This window comes from Peromyscus eremicus, chromosome 3 (genome assembly GCF_949786415.1).
Source record: "Peromyscus eremicus chromosome 3, PerEre_H2_v1, whole genome shotgun sequence".
Taxonomy (NCBI): Eukaryota; Metazoa; Chordata; class Mammalia; order Rodentia; family Cricetidae; genus Peromyscus; species Peromyscus eremicus.
The window spans coordinates 11398073-11418303 of record NC_081418.1 but is presented as its reverse complement, the minus strand read 5'-3'; positions in this window follow the sequence as shown (position 1 = coordinate 11418303).

The window sequence follows — 20231 nt, the reverse complement described above, 5'->3', positions numbered from 1 at the left end:
TACTCATTTTGTGTTCTTAGTCTCAGTAAATAATCTTCTATCATTTTACACTGCTTCTTGAGAGCAATTTCAACAAATGCATCTAATGTAGAATTGGATGCATTTAGCAGAATCTCAAAAGAAGTGGGAATGAACAATCAACTCAGCATAAAACAGAAAAGAGAGACAACTGTGTGTAAATATCAGTCCCCTTTTAGGAATTGGCTCTGGAGAAGACAAGTCTTAACCCTACAGTTCTGGCCATATCCCACCCTCTGGAAACGTAATCTGCCCACCCCTTTTATCCAAAGAAATTAGGTAATTTTTGTTTTCTTTTTTTAATTTTTTTTATTGGAATGTCTTCTTAGGATGATGTTGAGCACAGACAACAAGTTGAAATATTTCATGCCTAAACCAATAGGCTACACCTTGATAGCTATTAGCTAGAACCGTCAGAAGATCATAGCTCACTTTGGGACTTATGATTACAAGAATGCACACAAAGAAGGGATCACTTAACTTGAAATAAATTTAGAGCTGAAAGAAGAGGAGACTATTCCCAGGGAAGTTGTAAGGTATTATTGCTGTGAATCTTACAGAACTGGAGAATCTTAGACTAACTGTGTGTTTCTGATTGATCACCTGTCATGAAGTAGAGAAGTGAAACAGGTGACCTTTTGATGCCCTGGATCTTTCATTCAACATAGATATTAATTATAACATAGATAAAAAGATCACTAATTTGGGGCTATTTTTACATTTGTTCAGCTTACCAATTTTAATTGCAATGACAAGAAATCAGAGAAGTATTGTTGATGCTGGGCAATCTTGAAATAAGTAACAAGATTTATACTTTTTTCCTATATGAATACTATCACTTTTAAAATATAGCCATCATACACAAATGAGTGAGTCACATAGTTTATTTATTATTTCTAAAATCTGCAGCCTATCCACACATTTTCTTAATCTATTGATGGCATATAACTGAAAAATACTATGCACTTTAAATAGAGAAGCAGATCTTTCCTTTGTGCACTGACAAAGTTTTTTTTTTATGAATTAAGTTTCATGTTTTATTGGTAAGGATATAGCTTACAGAGGTAGATGTTCACACCATTTTGGGGGGTGAGTGAGGTTGGACTTAACAACACAAAGTTTTCTTGTCATATTGTTTTAGGCCCTATGAATGTAGATACAATTTTCTTTGTTTTATGTGTGCTAGAATACATCTCAAATTTTCTTCTTGGGTCATTTTGCATCATAAGCACTCCAAGTATCACTTAGCATATAAAACAAGAGAGCCCAGGGCAGCCTATTCAAAATATCTATGTACTCCTGATGGGCAATGAGAACCTAAAGGTGTGGACAGCTCAAACCTACAGGTGTGAGGAATCTTCATAAACGGAAGACATTGGTATAATAATGTGGACAACGCCACCTTCTTAAGGTCTGCTGCATGGTAACTTTCAGACTGTGAAATTATATTGGGCTGTTTTTAGAAAATAAAGGCAAGTAACAGTACAGAATCCTAATCAGTTTCTCCAATATCTTTGGTAGGAATTGTTATCCACAGGCATCTAGTGTAATGGAAATCTGGATGTTTTGGGTAATGCTGATATCCAATACACCTATACACACAATAGCATTCAAGTAACAACCTCAAACTGTGAGCAGATAAACCAAAGCCAATTTAGAAACTGAGACCGGTAAATGAATATGTCCAAAGGGATGGTATTTCCCACCCCCACTCCTAAACAAAGTAGTCAAATGAGCAGTTCTGGAGGCCAGGAGCACAAAGAAATTCAAGCAAAGAAACTCGAAGTAACCAACTGGTTGAGGGGCTTAACACACTAATCTCAACTCACAAAAAATCTTAGCTTGCAATGTGCCAATGTGTGATTACATTGGGTATGCATAAATTCAGGGTATCTATAAACATATCTATTACTATTTGAACAAGAGTAGAACTATTATACAAGTAAATTAGTTGAATCCGTGACTAACTACACATCTTGTGAAAGGTGGAGTTTTATTTGTCTTCAGAATTTGCAGTACTCTAAGATATTTTGAAAGAAGGTGTTCACCTCTTCAAACCATCTCATCTTTAAGAGACACTTGCATGTTGGTTACCTCTTTGAGGAAGTAGAAGGAGATCTAAGTGAAATTCCTAAGAAAACAGCGTATTGGATATATCACCTAGTCTATTTTTGGACCGCGGATCTCCCGCCCTCTCCGAGTTATCTCACTGTCAGATAAGAAAATGGAACAGGATCAATGGGGAGATAGGCTTTGAGTCTGGCTCGGTTTTTTTCCCCCTCAAGTAAAAAAGAGCAAAGGGCAGCGAGTTAGGGGTGAATTCCAAGCTTGCTTGCGTGTGGGTGAACCCCTGTCTGCGGAGCTTATCCTGGCAGCGCCCGGGTCCTACTGACCGCTACCCACCTCACCTGGCAACCTCCACACCCACATGGAACTACCAGCGTGTCAGCCGCTCTCCACCCGGTGGTTCCTGTGCACAAAGCCTTATAAACCCCCAAGCAAAGGAATCTTGAGCCCAGAGCAGAGCTGGATGGAGGCGGTTGGCAATTGAGACCTATCTCTCTAATTAGTCCCTGTACCTCTCGCTGCTCCCTGATAGTAGATCTGTGCTCTGAAATTGGCCTCTTCCTGGAGGGACAGTAGCGCGCGCACACACAAACTCACTCTCACTCACACCCACATTGCTCCTGTGACCCACGTTTTCCACCCCCCCGGCAGATATGTAGAGACTGGTCCATGATCTGCCTCAACTTTCCCCGCTTTGCCTGCCCCACGCGGTACCCGAGCTCCTGCGCCCTCGCTGGGCGCCCTCCAGAGGGACACGTCCCCCTCTGGGCTTCTTACCTCGCACCGTCCACTCCTGGCAGGAACTGGAGCTGACCGCGGTGGTAGAGGCGGTGAGCCTGCACCCAAGCTCCGGCTCATGGTTGGTCCTCTTCATCCGACACAAAAGAGGGAGCTTGCTGCCTTTGTCCTTTCTAAATCCAAGGGAGAACTTATTTTGCCCCTGAAATGGCCAACTTGTGCGCGAAGCTTCCTGTCACAGTGCCCCCTGCCCCCGCCCCCGCCCGGCTGCGCGCTGGACCACTGCCCGGTGGCCCAGCATCCAGGCCTCCGAGTCAAGGAGGAGTGGGAAAAGGGAGGGCTGGAGGAGAAGAGCGGGAGGAGGTTGGCAAGAAGGGGACCCAGTGGTCTTCGGCAGAAGGGAGGGGAGCTTCAGAGCCCAGTCGCCCCCCGCCTCTTTGCAGCCAAACCCACTTCCTAGGCTCGGAAGCAACTTTCCTTCACCTTGGCCAGGCTGAAACAGTCGCGTCTAAATGGGACTCAGGCAGAGAGGCACGGACCTTCTAACATCCTCTCCTCGATCTTTTTCTCTTTTCCCTCCCCCCTTCTTCCCTCCGTTTATAGGGGTGTATCTGCAGAGTCTTCAGTGAGCTACTGTACCTAGACCCGAGGGTTACAATACGGAAAGCCTGGTTGGGTTGCTGGCTTCTCCGCTTCAAGGTTTGCAGCCCTTAGGCAATGCATGCAAAGGTCGGCGAATTTCGGAGCAGTGGCGTGAAGGGGCGTGGGGAGGTAGAGAGGGAGGTGGCTCCAACTTTGAAGCTCTGCTAGGGCTGATGGCACGCGGGTGGGCAGGAACCCACAGGCATTCCTAGTGAGAACTCTCCTGCGGTCCCTGTGTAAAGGGCTGGCCACACTTGGAGGAGACAGCGAAAGAGGGAGCAGTGTGAGCGAGTCAACCCGGGAGGCCAGTACGCAGCTCTGCCCCACACGAGGTTCAACTGCACATTGCGAGCCCCTGGGGAGGCTTGTGCAGCACAATCTCTGGGTCAGCAGGGAGGGAGACGCTCCTGTTTCCTAGCAACGCTCATCAATCTTCTCGGGATAGCTCCCTCTGAAGGAATTCGATTGGACAGCCCCTTGAGAGAAGCCACGCCCCTTCAAGAATGCTGGGCTGCTGCTTTTTCGCATTCTCCCAAATTTCTTAGGCGGAAAAAGATTCTAGGGAAGTGCTGAGATAATCTCTTCTTTCTGACCCTCGCTGGAGCCACCCCTATCCACTCCCACATTAATCTTTCTCTAGCCCTACTTCTTGGTTAGCAGGCTCTTCACACAACCTTTTCTTTCCTTTTAAAATTAAATAAATAAATACCTTAAAACCGGTGACGTAGGCACAAAGGAGAAAAAAGCTCACGGAAATAGCTTTAATAGGCTGCAAGCTACAGATAGCATCCTACAGGAAAAACCCCAGGCTTCCATTCTTTGATTAGAAACGCATTGTGTTTAATTTCAAAACTAAAATTTCATTAATTTTCCGTCCTGATGTATTAACTTTGTATTAACCAAGGACTGAGTTATATGAAGCCAGACACAATTAAACAGAATGCTTTAAATGCTACATTATCCTTTGATATTTGACGCCAAGTTGTTTAGCAACTACTTTCTTTTGTAACCCAGCCAGAACATTTAAACCACAGAAATACTTTAGCACTGGTTCTTTTAGAATGATGCTGATATTTAAAAGACACACGTGCTTATACAGTTCATTGTGCATGCCACTAAATCTAAAAACTTAGATATATTAAAAAATAAAATGCTATTGTACAGTGAAATGTTTGAAGTGCCCATTCTAAGTGGCCTTTTATTTCTGAAATGCAGTAGAATTGGCAGAAAGAAAAGAAAATGACTTTTCCTTTGTGTTTCATTACAATTACTTAACATGTTCTATTCACCATAAACCTATTAGAACTTTGTGAGGCAACTCTTAATGATTTCTGCTTAATAGACTCATGAGCATCTAGGAACAAGGGCATGAACAATGGAGAAGATAAAGATTTGCATACTGATAGGAAGCCATACTGACAGATTTTGGTCCCTTTTAGAATGTTCCAGAAAGTATCACTACACATCTTAAGACCTTATCATAATCAGTTGAAATTAAGAGTAGAAGAGATGTGATGTTTTCATCTCATTAAAAAAAAAAAAAGAAAGTTGTTGTGCTTGCAAAAGGGAAGTGCTGATGTCTGAGCTGATTGTATCTCTGTAGCCTGTTTGTAGGCTGTATACCACACTGGGGCTTACAGTGAGCCGAGGTTGACATAGTGAAGCAAATTAAGAGTCTGGTATCAATTTGGTCTTATGGGACAGTTGCTTCCTCCCCCATCTTGGTAACCCACAAAGAAATGATAAAGGAAGAGGATGCTGACATTACTTGATGCACATTATTTGAATTGGAATTCTTAGTTTTTCACTTTTCCTAACTGTCATGCCTCTAACATTGGACTTTAAAGAAAGACTATATCTCAGTTTTGCAATCTATAAACTGGGAAAAATTGCTCATATCTTAGAATTATGTCAAAACTTAGTCCTTAAAAGTAGTCTATAAATACTAATTATAACTATTAGTCTCTGGTTTGTAGTTAACTGAAGGCATTTGGATTGGTGAGCATATAGAATACTTAATTGAAAACAAATTAGTCTTGAACTTTAATGCTTCCTTCAGGATTTAAAATGATGGTTGACTGGAATATAGCTCAGCTTTTAATGTTTATTTATTGCTGTATGCATTTTAAGAGTTAAAACCCTCAAGGGATAGAGCTAAACAGTAATTCCTGACTAGATGACATGGTGCTTAAGAAATCCATTTTTTTATCTTCCCCCATCCTCCTCAAGTATACTACTGGGCTCCATTTTTAATAGTTATCACCCACCCTTAAATACCTCTGGTGTAGCATTTTTATATTTATCAAATCTTTTGCAAGTCAAACACATATGTTTAGCAATTTTGGCCACTCTTTCTAGGCTATATTTTTTACTAATTTGTTTAAACTTTACTAATTTTTGTGTATTTGTCTGGAAGATTAATTGTGTTTAATCATGGTATTTCTCCCCATGAAATTTCTCCCTCTCACAGTTAGCCTGCTACTTTCTTGTATATTGTTGATTTAAATATGGTACATAAAGTACACCATCTTTACAAGTAATACCCAACGTGGTCAACTTATCATTTTCAATTACAGACTTTCCTGTAACTGCTTGACTCTTATCTACCACTACTGGCATTCCTTCACCTGAAATCTCCACGGACTCAACCACTTGGTTGTGATTTCTGCTGTCAGCCAGGAATGTATAGTTCTTTTGATCACGGGTGGTGATAAGTTATCCAGATCATGCAGCACAATTCCAGTTTATGACTGTGATCTGGTTGCATTGCTCATTCTCACTTCACCTCCCTAAAAGATCAGGTTTGGGTTTGTCAAATGGCTGCTTGATCCTCCCGATGACTTGGCATGTTACTTGCCTTAGCCATCATTCATTTGTTCCACCTGCTCAGTAAATATTGCCTTTCTTTGTAGAACTCTTTTTACCTGAGATAATACTGACTGATCAGTTCAGTGAAATGTATATATACTCTCACACACACCAAATACACACACACACACACACACTCATACACACACACACACACACACACACACACACACACACACACGATTTACTTATAGGCTCCCGAATTTACTATTTACTTATAGTCGTCCTCATTTGTTTTTTTACTCTTTACCAAAATGTTCCTACTCCTTAGATCATCTATGGATTTTAAATTTGATTATTATTACACAATATAAAAGTAAAAATATTCTAGTCCTTGTTTTGAATATGGTTACAAGGCAAAGGAGTGCCAAGATTCCCATAGTCCCATGTGAGAGTTGTCAAATACCCTTGCTGGGTTTAAGTGGAGCATCCTTAATCCTCTGGAAAAGAGTAAAAATATAGGAAATGGTAGTTGGTATTTTTTAGGGGTATTCTAAATATAGAGGTTCATAGTGCAATCATGGGTTCTGCTCTATAGGAAATAATTTGGAATGTTTTCATAGAATTTGGGGTACTGCTTTTTGTTTCACTACAGAGGAATGTAAAATGTGCTTAGCTTCCTCTCTCAGCGGGCTGCAGGAAGAGAAGGTGGGTGCTATGACATGGATATCCTGAGCACTGTATGCTGGAGATGAATTTCCTATTCCCCCCAGAAGAGCATGGTGGGAAGTCTGGATCCCCATAGATGTTCTGTGCAGGGTACAGGGCTGTAGTGGTGGGGCCTTCCAGACTATAAAGAGACTCCCAGGCTGTCCAGAGCATCCCAGGCTGTACAGATCATCCCAGGCTGCCCAGAGCCTTCTAGGTTGTAAAGAGTCTTCCAGGCTGTGCTCTGCACAGAGGTGCCAGGCTGAGGACTGAGAAGATTGTTTTCTAAGGCTCACCTTCTTTTGTGAGCCTACTTCAGCCTGCTGGGAAGCCTCCTGTTTGTACTTTACTAGTCTGGAGGGGGTCGCTTTTAAAAATTCATATAAAGGGCTTTAGGAAAAGCCTGTCAGTGAAGTGGGTAGGGCAATAAGTATCCAGTCATGAATGGTTCACCAGAATCAGGTCAGATTCAGCAGTGAGAGATTTCCAGAGCTGGAGAGTCTTCAAAGGACTGATCAATTGGCATCAGGAAACTCAGCTCTGAACACCTGCTGGGCTCAGGGAACAGCAATGCTAGATCAGTTCTGGACAAAGAGGACTTGGCCCTTCACACTTTGTACCTCTGACCTCTTCATCTCGCAGGCATCAAAAGCTATGGACTAATAACGATTGAGGCAGAGGGAGCATCCAAAACCTGGATGGACACAAAGAAGAGCCTGTTGGGCCCTACTGCAGGCTTCCTTGTCTTGTCCTCTGGGACCGATTGAGCAGAGAGGCTGTAACTCCCACAGGTGTTGGCCTTGGGCCTTGCTCTGCCTCAGATGTTATCCCACCTAAGTCTCAGCCGGTTTCCACATAATACAATGAAGGAAGAAGTTTTGTCTGGAACACTCTGAAGGTCAAAGTGCTGTGCTCACAATATACTCAAGGAGATAAGAACAAGCTTCTTCGGCAAGATACAGAAAATCAGTGATGGGAAAAGAAAGCAAGCTGTTTTCTGGTGCTTTATGAGACTCACTTGTCAGGCTTATAATCGCAAAGCTGATCAGCAGTTTGGATGTGGTGTGTGTGTGTGTGTGTGTGTGTGTGTGTGTGTGTGTGTGTGTGTATCCAAGAGCAACTATGAGTATCAGTGCTTGCCTCTCACCTTGTTTGAGACAGAGTCTCTTGTAATTCTGCTGCTGCCTACCTCAGGCTAGCTGGCCCCAGGCTTCCGAGGATCCTCTTGTCTCTGTCTCCCATCTTGCTATAGGAACACTGGGATTACAGATGTTTATGACTCTGTCTGGCTTTATGTGTGTTCTGAGCATTTAAACTTAGATCCTCATGCAAGCTGTCTACCAAGCCAATTCTCTTTCATTTGTTTCCTTAATTCTCACAAGGTAGAAAATAGTCTGAGTATTTATTGTGCTTTTTGATTTCTTTTGCCTTGAATGTTGTACACTAACAACTTAAATATAGTAGGTTACAAACTTAAATGTTTAAATATTAAAATACTGTCTTTGAAAAATGTTTTTTTTTATGAGTTTGTGTGTATGTGGTGTGTTTCCATGTGTATAAGTGTTGGCATGTATGTGGACATGAGTTTGAGAACATGTGAAGGTAAGAAGTGGACATCAAGTATCTTCTTTGATCTCTGTCTGCTTTATACATAGAGAGGAGAGTGTCTCCTCTTTAACTGATGGCTTGAAGATTCAGGTAGTATAGCTAGGCAGTTTGTTCTGTGGAACCCTGTATGGTGATATTGTGTCCCCCAATATATTGTGCACTCTAATAAAATTATCTGGGGTCAGAGAACAGAACAGCCACTAGACAGACATAGAGGTCAGAAAATGGTGGCACACACACCTTTAATCCTAGTATTCCAGAGACAGAGATCCATCCAGATCTCTGAGTTCAAAGCCACACTGGAAACAGGCAGGCATGGTGACACATGCCTTTAATCCCAGGAAGTGATAGCAGGAAGCAGAAAGGTATATAAGGCGTGAGGACCAGGAACTAGAGTCTGGTTAAGCTTTTAGGCTTCTAGCAGCAGTTCAGCTGAGATCCATTGGGATGAGGACTCAGAGGCTTTTCAGTCTGAGGAAACAAGATCAGCTGAGAAGTTGGCGAGGTGAGGAAGCTGTGGCTTGTTCTGCTTCTCTGATCTTCCAGCATTCACCCCAATACTTGGCCTCAGGTTCGATTTTATTAATAAGACCTTTTAAGATTTGTGTTACAACCCTGTGCATTCCTGATGAGATTATGAGCTGGCCACCATTTTCACCCAGTGTTTATGTGGGTGTTGGGAATCCAGACTTCTTAAATATGCTGAGCCAGTGCTTTATCCACTGAGCTATTGCCACAGTTTTATTTTTGATCACCAACAATTAATAAAACTAACCCATTTCTTTTTACCACGAGTCAAGAGTAATTGAAATGCTAGTCTTCCATACACAAACTGGGTGTTTCATGAGAACAATCACTATGGCTACAGTATTTCTTTTTATTTCTCTGTTGCTTATGGAAATGAGTTATAGTTACAAGTTTGCATTTGTGTGTGTGTGTGTGTGTGTGTGTGTGTGTGTGTGTGTGTGTGTGTAAGGGATGATGGGGAGAGAAGACTATCCCAATAGACAGTTTTTGAGTTAATGAGAAAACTTTCAAAAATTAAAATCTCATCTTGTCTTATCTATTGATCAAATTGAGTCCAAAAATCATGGATTCTTGAAGAGGAGGATGTATGGAAAAAGTTTAGATGTAGTAATCTAGTTTACTAGACTGTAAACTTCACTAGGGTGTGGTGGTATACTGTGAACCCTAATAAACTTGTCTGGGAGTCACAGGACAGAGCTACAGTAGACATAGAGGTCAGGCAGTGGTGGTATACACCCTTAATCCTATCACTTGGAAGGCAGAGATTCATCTGGATCTCTGTGAGTTCAAGGCCACATTGGGCTACATGAGATTGACCCAGTATAAGAGAGAAAATAGAGCCAGGCGGTGCTGGCACACACCTTTAATCTCAGCACTTGAGATCCCATGCCTTTGCTTGGGAAGCTCACACGACTTTAATCCCAGGAAGTAATATGGCAGGACACAGAAAGGTATATAAGGCCTGAGGAAACAGGAATTCTTCTCCTTAGGCTGAGGATTTTGTGGCGGTAAGAACCAGTGACTGGTTGCTCTGCTTCTCTGATATTTCAGCTTTTACCCCAATATCTGGTACTGGGTTTTTTATTAAAAGACCATTAAGATTTGAACAACTCTAGGGCAGTGAGTGTTGGTGCCATTCACCTTCCTTGAGTGCTTGAAACTACTTGGCATGCTGTACACCTTAGTGGGCATCTGAAGAAGTGAGGAAATAGACTTTTCTAAGACTTTTGTCTCAGATATATGTTGTTATAATCTGCAAACTATTTTTTGTTTTAAGTTTATTTACACAATTCTTTTGTTGTGAGAATGAAGTAGTAGGATCTGCAGAAGCTTAGGCATTGTAAATGAATCAAAACCTTCAGCTCCAGGCATTATTTAAAGGAATTAATCCATACACATAGTATATATAGGATCACTGTTATTAATAAAAGCCTGCGATGTCAATCTAAATAAAAGATGATAGCAAGCACTTCAGGAAAATATAGGACAGAACATCATGCCAGCTAGGTTTGTTTACCCATCTAAAAATGCATCCTCAGACTTTTGGCATGAGTTTTCACTGTGTATTTTAGATCTAAAGTGCTGATGTTATTTATGTTGGGTGTATGTTGGTTATTTCTTGATAATCCAAGTCTGGTTTTCACACCTGGAAGTGATGGTGTCCTGTTTGTCATTCTTAATTGGCCTTTCATTTTAAAATGGAGTTTGATAGTTATGTTCTCATCCATTTAGTCAAGTACTACTCCTTGGAAATGATGGTGGACCAGTTGACACAGTGTCAACTATCTGTAATCTCAAGAAAATAGGCTGGGAGATTTAGCCTGTGAAGATATGTCTTACGGTGATGACTGTGAGCAGAAGTGTAAACAATCTGTTAAAAAATCTAACATAATGGATATGATATGAAGTTCTTTAAGAAGTGTTACATAGTAGACGTGGCCAAGATGCATTGCTCAAGATGAAATATATGGTCACAAGTGACCTTGATGAAGAGTCTGCTGCTCTGTGAGACACTAGGTCAAGACTAAGTTTTAAAAACACACATGCAAGAAGAAAGGAATCCTGCCATCTAGACATGCTTTCTGGCTGCTAGTAACATATAACGTCACTGATGACAGCTGAATCAAATAGTGCTCCTCCTGTAGTTTGTTTTAATATGTGATGACTACAGAAATAGACAGAATTTGGGGTTGCTTCGGTGGCTCAGGGTTGTCATGGTCAGCATCACTGTCTTTTCCTTCATGTTGGAATATTGCTGCTCCAGCCCAGCTATCACATCAGGAAGCATTAATAAATAGGATGTGTTATATTTGCCCTTCTATCAAGAATGCATAACTTTTCTTTCAACCATACAGTGTGGTAGGGATGTTTGTCTTCACTGGCCAATTGCTTCCAAATGCAAATTAAGTTGGAAAGAGTATAATTAGTTTTCTAGCTTCCATAGTGTAAAGCCTTAAAATAGAAGGTAAATGAGATCGGTTTGGTGCTGGCTACCCAGTAATGTCTGACTGGGGAAATAATCCCAACACTTCCCTCTTTTTATATCTTTCATATACTGGAGAGAGTTTCCTGGGCTGTAATTCAAGTTTTGATATCTGAAGCATGAGATACTTCTGGAAGTTTTGTTGTTGGGGATTTACTCAGTAATCTATACTGAGCACCAAGTCTGTGCCGGTCACCGGGCTATATCCTGGGTGAGCAGGACAGATTAGTGTACTATAGCCCTTGGGATTGTGCAGCATACAGTCAGAGAATGCTCTACCAATATAAGACCTAGCTTTTAGGAATTATTTAACCATATACCATAGACTATGGGAGGTAGCTACAGATAAATATACTAATTGTATTTCAGGTTATCTTACTATATGATTTATAGCATCCTGATTTTTTATTTTTTGGCACTTTGCAAATACTATTTTAATTTAAAAAAATCAAACAAAATTCCTCAATTCCCACCTTCTAACCTTACTGAACCTGCCTAGGTTTAAAAATAATTATTTAATTATTTCTTCTTATTGATTAATGCATGCTTATACCATGTGAGGGTTACACATCTGGGAAAACTTTACTACCAGGAAAAAAATATTTAATGTCCTTAGTAATAAAGTGTATTAATTCCTGGTCTAGTGCAAAAGCTTTTTAGTAAAGATTTTTGGGTGGAGTTTAGCACATGAATGTAAATGAGGGACATTAAGCTTGCTATCATTTCTAAGCCAGAATTTAATAAAATGAATTTAATGTTTCAGGGAAGTGTTTTTCTCAGGCAAAACATATTTGGTTTGAATTATGTTAGCAATTGAAAAAAAAACATTAATTAGGTAATTGCTTCTATTCTCTGGTTCTGCTTGGTAGTGGAGTCAGTGACCCAGGGCATGATACTTCAGTTAGATGCAGTGCCAAATTAGCGGTGACCTGTGACAACTCTGTTACCTCACCAGAATTAACATCCGTGCTGCTCAAACCCAATTGTCTCACACTGGAAAAGCAGACTTGCACTGAACTTCTGGGAAAATGTTTATTACAATTATGTGGTAGTCACAGATCTTTCCTTAGTTTTCCTAAAACACAATCATTCTTACTGTAAAAGTTGCTGCTACACATGCTCTGATTTGTTACAATCACTAGAATGCAGTGCCACAGTGCCTTTCTTCCTTCTGTTTGGAAGAGGAGGGGGAAGAGCAAAAGGCAGCTATTTAATTTGCCCCTGGACTCCTTCATCTCATCTTCAATGACCACATGGAGATCCAAGAATGCAGAGTAAGATCACCCAGTGGTTCACAGAGGAGCCGGCCAGCCCAGCGCTCCTCAAACTATTTCCTACCCAGATCTCATGACAGACTGTATTCCAGCTGTGACCCTTGTGGCAAACCTGTCATCAGTTCACCCCGGAAGTGGATATTGGAACAAAGCTAAGAGAAACTTCATTCTAGGAACACCCTGCTCTCTCTGCAACTGGCACAGACAGTAAAACACGAGGCAAGGGAAAACATTCAATAGTCTTATCATTTTTTAATGACTTTATTAGATAACTGCAGATAACTGTTATTTCCTCCATTATTTCTCCAGTTGCAGAAATAGCTGCAGCAAATACAGAGTTCATGAAGTCTTTTCTCAGTATCCCTTTGCGTACATTATAAAAATATTTCTCTGAACAGCAGTTTTTAGATTTAAAAAGGCTCCCTCTTCTAGATTTTACATCAATACTTTGAATTTTAAAAAATCTTAAATGTAAAATTACAAATAAAGTGACTTGTTTAAGACACATAAGAAATACATAATAAAATTGGAATTTTACTCACAAGACATGATTTTTTACCCAGCATGCATTCGAGTATCCTAGCCTGCCATTCACTGTTGCCTGGTCACTGGACAGTGATTTTATGGTGCATTCAACTTCATTACATATTACTCTGTTCCAGTGTATACTTTACACTTTGTTACTTATAGACCAACCCTCATTCCCCTCATAATTCTGCAGAGTCTATCTTGTCCATAAACCTTAATATTTAGTAGCTTTGGCTTGTAAATGTATTATCAAATAAGTCCATCCCTAATAAAGGTGTGCCCAGGTAGCAGATGCCTCTCCAGGGCAAAATTTAACTTTAAGGAATATTCATTACTGGGAGTTCCAGCTGTTTTAGAAACTAATAGAGTTATAAATCCATGAATATAATGACTGGGGGGCATAATGGTGTTACATTCTTCTATTATATAGGGTTAAATATTTGGTTAATATTCATAATTTTTTGTCTGTCCCATGATTCAGTCAACCTTGGAGGAATGGGTCCTAGAGCAATGTTTGAAAGCTTCCACTGAATGAGTGAATGGCACAGATATTGCCCACCAGCTTCTTCTATAATCACAGAAGGGTGACTGATGTAGAAACATGAAGTTTAAAGTGTAAGTTTTGGCAATGTGATTATTTATGTATTAGACAGATGAGATCTACTATGTACATCTACCAGAGCTGACCAAATTCTTCTGGGTAGAAAACAATTTCCAAATTCCTTTGCTAGAAACAACAACCACGCTGCTCATTGACTGATGCTCAGCAGTAAATAGCTCTGTTATTCTGTGACCCAGGCTAATGGAGCAGCTACCTTCTGAAATGTCCATTGTGCAAAAAGAACAAGAGGCCTCATATCGCCACTTAAATGCTGTGTGCAAGAAGAGATGTGCATAGATTCTGTGCATAGCTTACTGGTGGAATGAATCCCAGCACCCGCAAGGGGGCCAGAGATGCAATTCTATCCTATGCCTAGAAGGCAGAGAGATCCAGAAATAATTTCAATAGCACCAATGACAACCACAGTGGCAAGTGACTGTTCGTCTTGTGTGGGGGCTGTTTCTGTATCGTGCTTTTTCTTGTGATTAAACAAATAAGAGTGTTTCTATTTGTGGCCACTTTCTATGGGTCATGCACTGTTAGAGATTTATACACATTGTCTTATTAATTCATATGATAAGACCCTGGGAGTGAAGTATTGTTATTTTTATATAAAGACAAGAGACTGAATTAGTGAGGTTAAGTGGCTTGCCCACATAGTAAATGGTGGGGCTAAGATTAGCACTTTGGTCTGTCTGACTCCAGAGATGATGCCCTTACGAGTGACATTGCATTTATGTCCTAATTCTGTGTCCTTCATAATCCATCATTTACTTTTGAAGGTCACTTTCTTTTTACCCCCGAATGCCCTTTTTTTCCACGATGCTATGAGTGGATGACTTTAAATACAAAGTGGGAAATGAACAAGCTGGTTTTGCTATAGAGTCTCAACTAAAATAGCCAAGCAAAAGGAAAATTGTCGTTAGATCATTCCAGCAACTAGTCAAAGCTGAGTAAACTTCTGAGGCCACATAAATACGTTTGCATAGTAAGACCAAGTCCTAGATTCTGTTTCCACTGATTATGTAAAATACTTGTTCAGTGTTGTCAAAATTAACTCCACGTAGTTAAAAGGAAGATTTATTTAGTGGGTAACTTTCAAATGAAGGGATAGGTAGGTCGCGGGGTCTGGGGAAGGTGTATCAAAGTCCAGCGGTGTTCTCTGGAGCTCTGCTCGGTCAACCTCCACTGTCCATGGTCCCGGAACAGTCCTCGTCCACGGTCCCTGTCACACCTACAGTTGCCGAAGCCTCAATGGGGGTTGGAACTTCCAGATCAAAGCTGGAATGGCTACCCACTACAGTTCAGTGTTTCAAAATAAATTGCTAGTAATTGCAAAGTGATTACCAGATTTACTTATTTTCTTAAAATTGAAATTTCCATTAGCAAAATAGCTTCTTACTTTCAATTAAGCATTGCTTCAAACTTTAAATTTTTTTCATTGTAAACTTTCTTCTGTGAAGTATAGGTGTTTTTTCCATATTAAAAATTTTTAAAGATAATGTTAGATAACATTGTTGTGTTTGTAAAAAAAAAGAAAGGAAGAAAGAAAAAGAAAAAAGAAATCTAACAATGATTTTTGATTGAGTGGGAGAATCACTTGTTTTCTTATTTGCATCTAAGACCTCAAGATTAAGTAGGCTTCCCTTGTCTATTGCAGAGGATGTGGAGTCAAACTTCACACAACTAACATAACATAGGAGAACAAGCAGGCTATGTGCCACTTCCTTCACTCTTTGCTTCATATTTTGTCTACTTTTTAATATCTCTGAATAAATACATATTGCAATTACATAAAGCCCGAACTTAAATGACAAGTAAGTTTCTCTTGTTTCCTAGAGGTACAAGAAATAATATCCCAGTGCACCATTCAAACCATATTCTTTTTGTTAGATGAAGTGTAGTACTCTGCTCCGTGCATAACATACAGAGTGGTTAAGCACACAACAACAACATACAGTTGACCTGACTTTTGGGCTATGTGATCAGAGATGCATTTTGTCTACAAGTATAATTTATAAAGCCAGCCAAATTCCTCAGTAATAATGATGGCATCCCTTGTCTGATTCATTTTATGAGCTCTCAGTTAGTTTTGAACTTTAACAGGCAAAAACAATCTTCTAAATCTGAAGACTAGCACCTTGACAACAAGTATGGAGTAGAAATTTGGAAGAAAGGGGACCTTGGATGTAAAGACATATTGTTGAAGAAAGACCCTGCATGGTCCAAAAGGATGCCTTTGGGTTTTGTTTTACCACACAAGAGTAGGGGTGGGAGTCATGTTTCTTTTTTGTGCCTTTGGTAGGTGGTAACTTTTTATAGCATACCATATGGGTACTTTTTTTTTTTCAATTTTAATGTTGGTTTTTAGCTCACACATTCTAGGTGGGTGGCATTGGGCCTCAGGCTTTTGTAAATTGGCCAGGTGGGACTTTGACTTTGATGGGTCACTGGAGCACATTAACAATGTCCTAGGAAAGTGACAGTCTACTCAGGCAAGGCTGAAAGCACCTGTGCCTTAGACAAACTCTAGCAGCATAGGTCACCTCATCATCATTCCTGGATGTAGTCACCATTGGGTGAGACAATGAGAGAAAGACCTTGACAATTCCTTGGCACAGGCTGTCGTGCTATTTCATGGGAAGCTGCTTCAATTGGTTCTTTTAGCCATCTGCTTTTAAGTGGCAGGGCAATGGGATGTCACATGTTCTACGGAACGCTGGTGAAGCTCTTGCTTCTCACCAGCGTAGGCAGTGCTAGACCAGCTGCCCCTCATTCTGTTAGTGTTTATGCTACATCACCTGCTTTTAAGATCAAGGGAGTGATTTATAAAAGCAGTGAACTCTGATGGTCAAAGTTGGTTTGAAATTGTGGTGACTGTACTTTACCTGCTAATTCTGATTTCAGGCACCCAAATTATGAGTGTCCCTGAGTTGTATGTTAGGATTTTCTGGATGAGGAATGAGAATGGAAGGAGGTCCTTCAGATGAACAGGCTAAGCTAACTTCTTGGAATGAGATAAAGAGATGCAGATCACAGTTAAACTGTTAACAACAATTTAGAAGGTCTGACTTAGCTGTTAGAAGGTCAGAATGGATGTTTGAGACCCAAAGAATTTCAACAGATGTAACAGTGGAATATGAGCCAGATGGAGAAACTGCTGAGAAGATCCAGGCTATAAGGAACCATGGAGAACATCTTTTCAAAGTTGTACAAAGACAATCTTGGGCAAGAAAAATTGACTAAATAGACCTGGAAGATTGAGATGAGGCTATTTAAAATACTTTTTTTCCCAATAAGCAACTCTCTGTGACTCACTTAGCAATCTTTATTTTGGTTTTAGTTGGTCACACTAATGCATTTTAAGTTGCCCAAGATAACTTGATTTCTAGAGTTTAAAGGTAAACCCTCTTCTACTTTCTTTCTACATTGTTTATAACAATTTAACTTTGATTTTTGATTTTTAACTCTCTACCTCATTCTAAGAGGAAAGACTAGCTTGTTCACCATTCGGTAGCATGTGTCTATACAAAATGTGAACACATTTAAAAGGAGAAAACTAGGAAGAAGAACGCAAAATAAAAATTAAAATTAGGAGTAGATGAGGTTCCTAATGACAGTCACTAATGGGTGGCATGCTAATATTTTCTTTATCCCGAAGGAACATGTTGTGAGGTATTTGCACACTGTGTGAAAATGTATTGCTGTGATGGTGTAATAAAAAGCTGAACACCAAAAGAAGAGGTTAGGCGGGACTTCTGGAGAGAGAGAGGACTCTGGGTGGAAGAAAGGTGGAGTCGCAAAGGTGGAGAGGAAACCGGAGGTTCAAGATGAAAGAGAGGTATTGCCACGTGACAGCACATAGATTAATGTGTTAATTTAAGTTATAAGAGCTAGTGGGACAAGCCTAAGCTAAGGCATATCTTTCATAATAATAATAAGTCTTTGTGTCATTATTTGCAGGCTGGTGGTTCCAACAAGAAAACATGTTATATAGGGCACCAAACATGGAGCCATGTATATCCACACAAGGCCTGAGAAAGCTAAAAAAAAAATCGTTTCTGGCTTCCTGGCCACTGTGGTCTCTTAGGTAGTCAGGTAGTCTGGCTCTTTTAAGAGGCTGTGCTGTGTAGCTGAGCACTTGAGCAGCCCACACTGGGTACAAACTCCTGTTTCAGGCAGATACAACAAATTCCCAGAGCTGGGGCAGAGATTAGGCTCTCACAGAACTGAGGGGGGTTGAGCCAACCACCAGCGTACCACAGACTAATTAGAGCCACATGGTGGTAGCCTAGCAGTTTAATTTTGGCTCACATGGTCAGAGGAGACTGCAGATGTGTTACGCATGTTCTCTCTCTCTCTCTCTCTCTCTCTCTCTCTCTCTCTCTCTCACACACACACACACACACACACACACAAACTAACAACAACAAAACAAACGAACAAACCAGGTTCAGGCTGATGAAACTTCTGAACAGGTTACAGTGTGTTTAAAAACACCAAATAAAGAAAAAGAAGATGGGTACAGACCATCATAGAAAAAAAAAGTTAGTTAAAGTCTTTGAAGAAAGACTAAAGTAATATAAAGAGAATAAGCCATATAAGGATGGGAAATATAGAGGGCATCTGGATCCTTTATGGTGCTTTGTGGACACTGAATTTTTTAAATGCTAATGTACAAAAAACAAAAGCTGCTGAGAGACATTGGATTATGGAAACTCCCAAATTAAACCAACTTATATATTTTAAAAATGTCTTAAATTCAAAATGGAATTCAGAAAATATGTTGCATTGTGGGAGAGAGGATGCTTATATTTCATCAGGAAACAAAAAAATTATGGTTCTCTTCATAATGAACAGATCAGATTTGATTGGGGGAAACCTGAAAATCTTGTCTACAGACACCAAAAAAGAAACCAAGAAAAACTACAGTTCAGGTGATGTGTATGCTGATCCCTCGACATGGGAGCAGCTCTGAGACTGGATGAGATGTGATAAACCTTTTTGGCTATAGAGTCCTCATGACTTATTATTACATGCCATCCTTACGTACAGCATGGATAGAGATTTATATTACAGTTTGGATATACAGTCTAAACAAACTTACAAAGTTAACAGATGCCTTTTGCCTGCTCAAATATAAAACAAAAGATCATCTTTATCTGACTTGTGCATACTGCACATTCCATACTTGTGTTAATGCAGATATATATGTTACCTTAAAAGTTTGTATGTTTTCAGAAAAAAAGGAGCAGACACCAATGAAAACAAGTAGCCCAAGTGATCCAGACTCAAAATGACTCTGTTGCAGTTTCCTCAAGATTCTACATCCAGAACAACTTCAAAGCTGCTAGCTGAGATGGCCCAGCCTCACAGTCTACTCCAGCCAGGACTTCAGATAAGCTCTACACTTTCCCACCACACAGAGACTAAACAAAAAACAATACAGGGTCCCCTAAAGATGCTGTCACCCTTAGACAACAGGAAACAGTCTAGAGAACATGATGCCCACATTACCAAGAGGTAGGGTGGATGGTTTTTGGTCATTTGATGGGTTATGAATGTTTGTCATCATTTAGAGGGGTTGGTTGCAAATTGTTACTGATCATGTTAAGGGAGTAAACTAAGCAAGAGAGGTTAGATTCAATGATCTTTTTCTGAAAAGAAAAAATGGGGATGATAGGGTAAAAGGGTAGATTATTGAATCTAGTTTAAACTAAAAAGCAACTATTAATTTCAAATATTTTACATTGGTATAGAGTTGTATAGTAATTCAAATTTAAGGTTATTTTTGTTAGAAAATACTCTGTATGTTTCTACTCTTAAGATTTTTTGTATGTTGATACAAATTTAAGGTTATTTTTGTTATTTTATATATATATATATATATATATATATATATATATATATATATATGGCATTTAAGAATATGGCATTTAAGATGTTTTAATAACCTAAGGCTCTTCATGACAGTGAGACACATCTGCTCCTGGCAGCATCAATTTACTTCAAAAAAGGATGTTGGATATTGAAGAACCTCCATGTGGAGTTTGCTTTTATTGTGGCAAAGTTAGATACTGGGCAAGAAACTGCCCTTGCCTTGACTGCTGACAGTATGCTGTCCAAACTGGACAAGAGGACACAAAAGAAAGTGACTGCTGAACTTTGCCAAGACAAGGTAGGACAGCCCTTCAAAATTTCTGCTTCACAGAAAAGTCTGTCAGATATT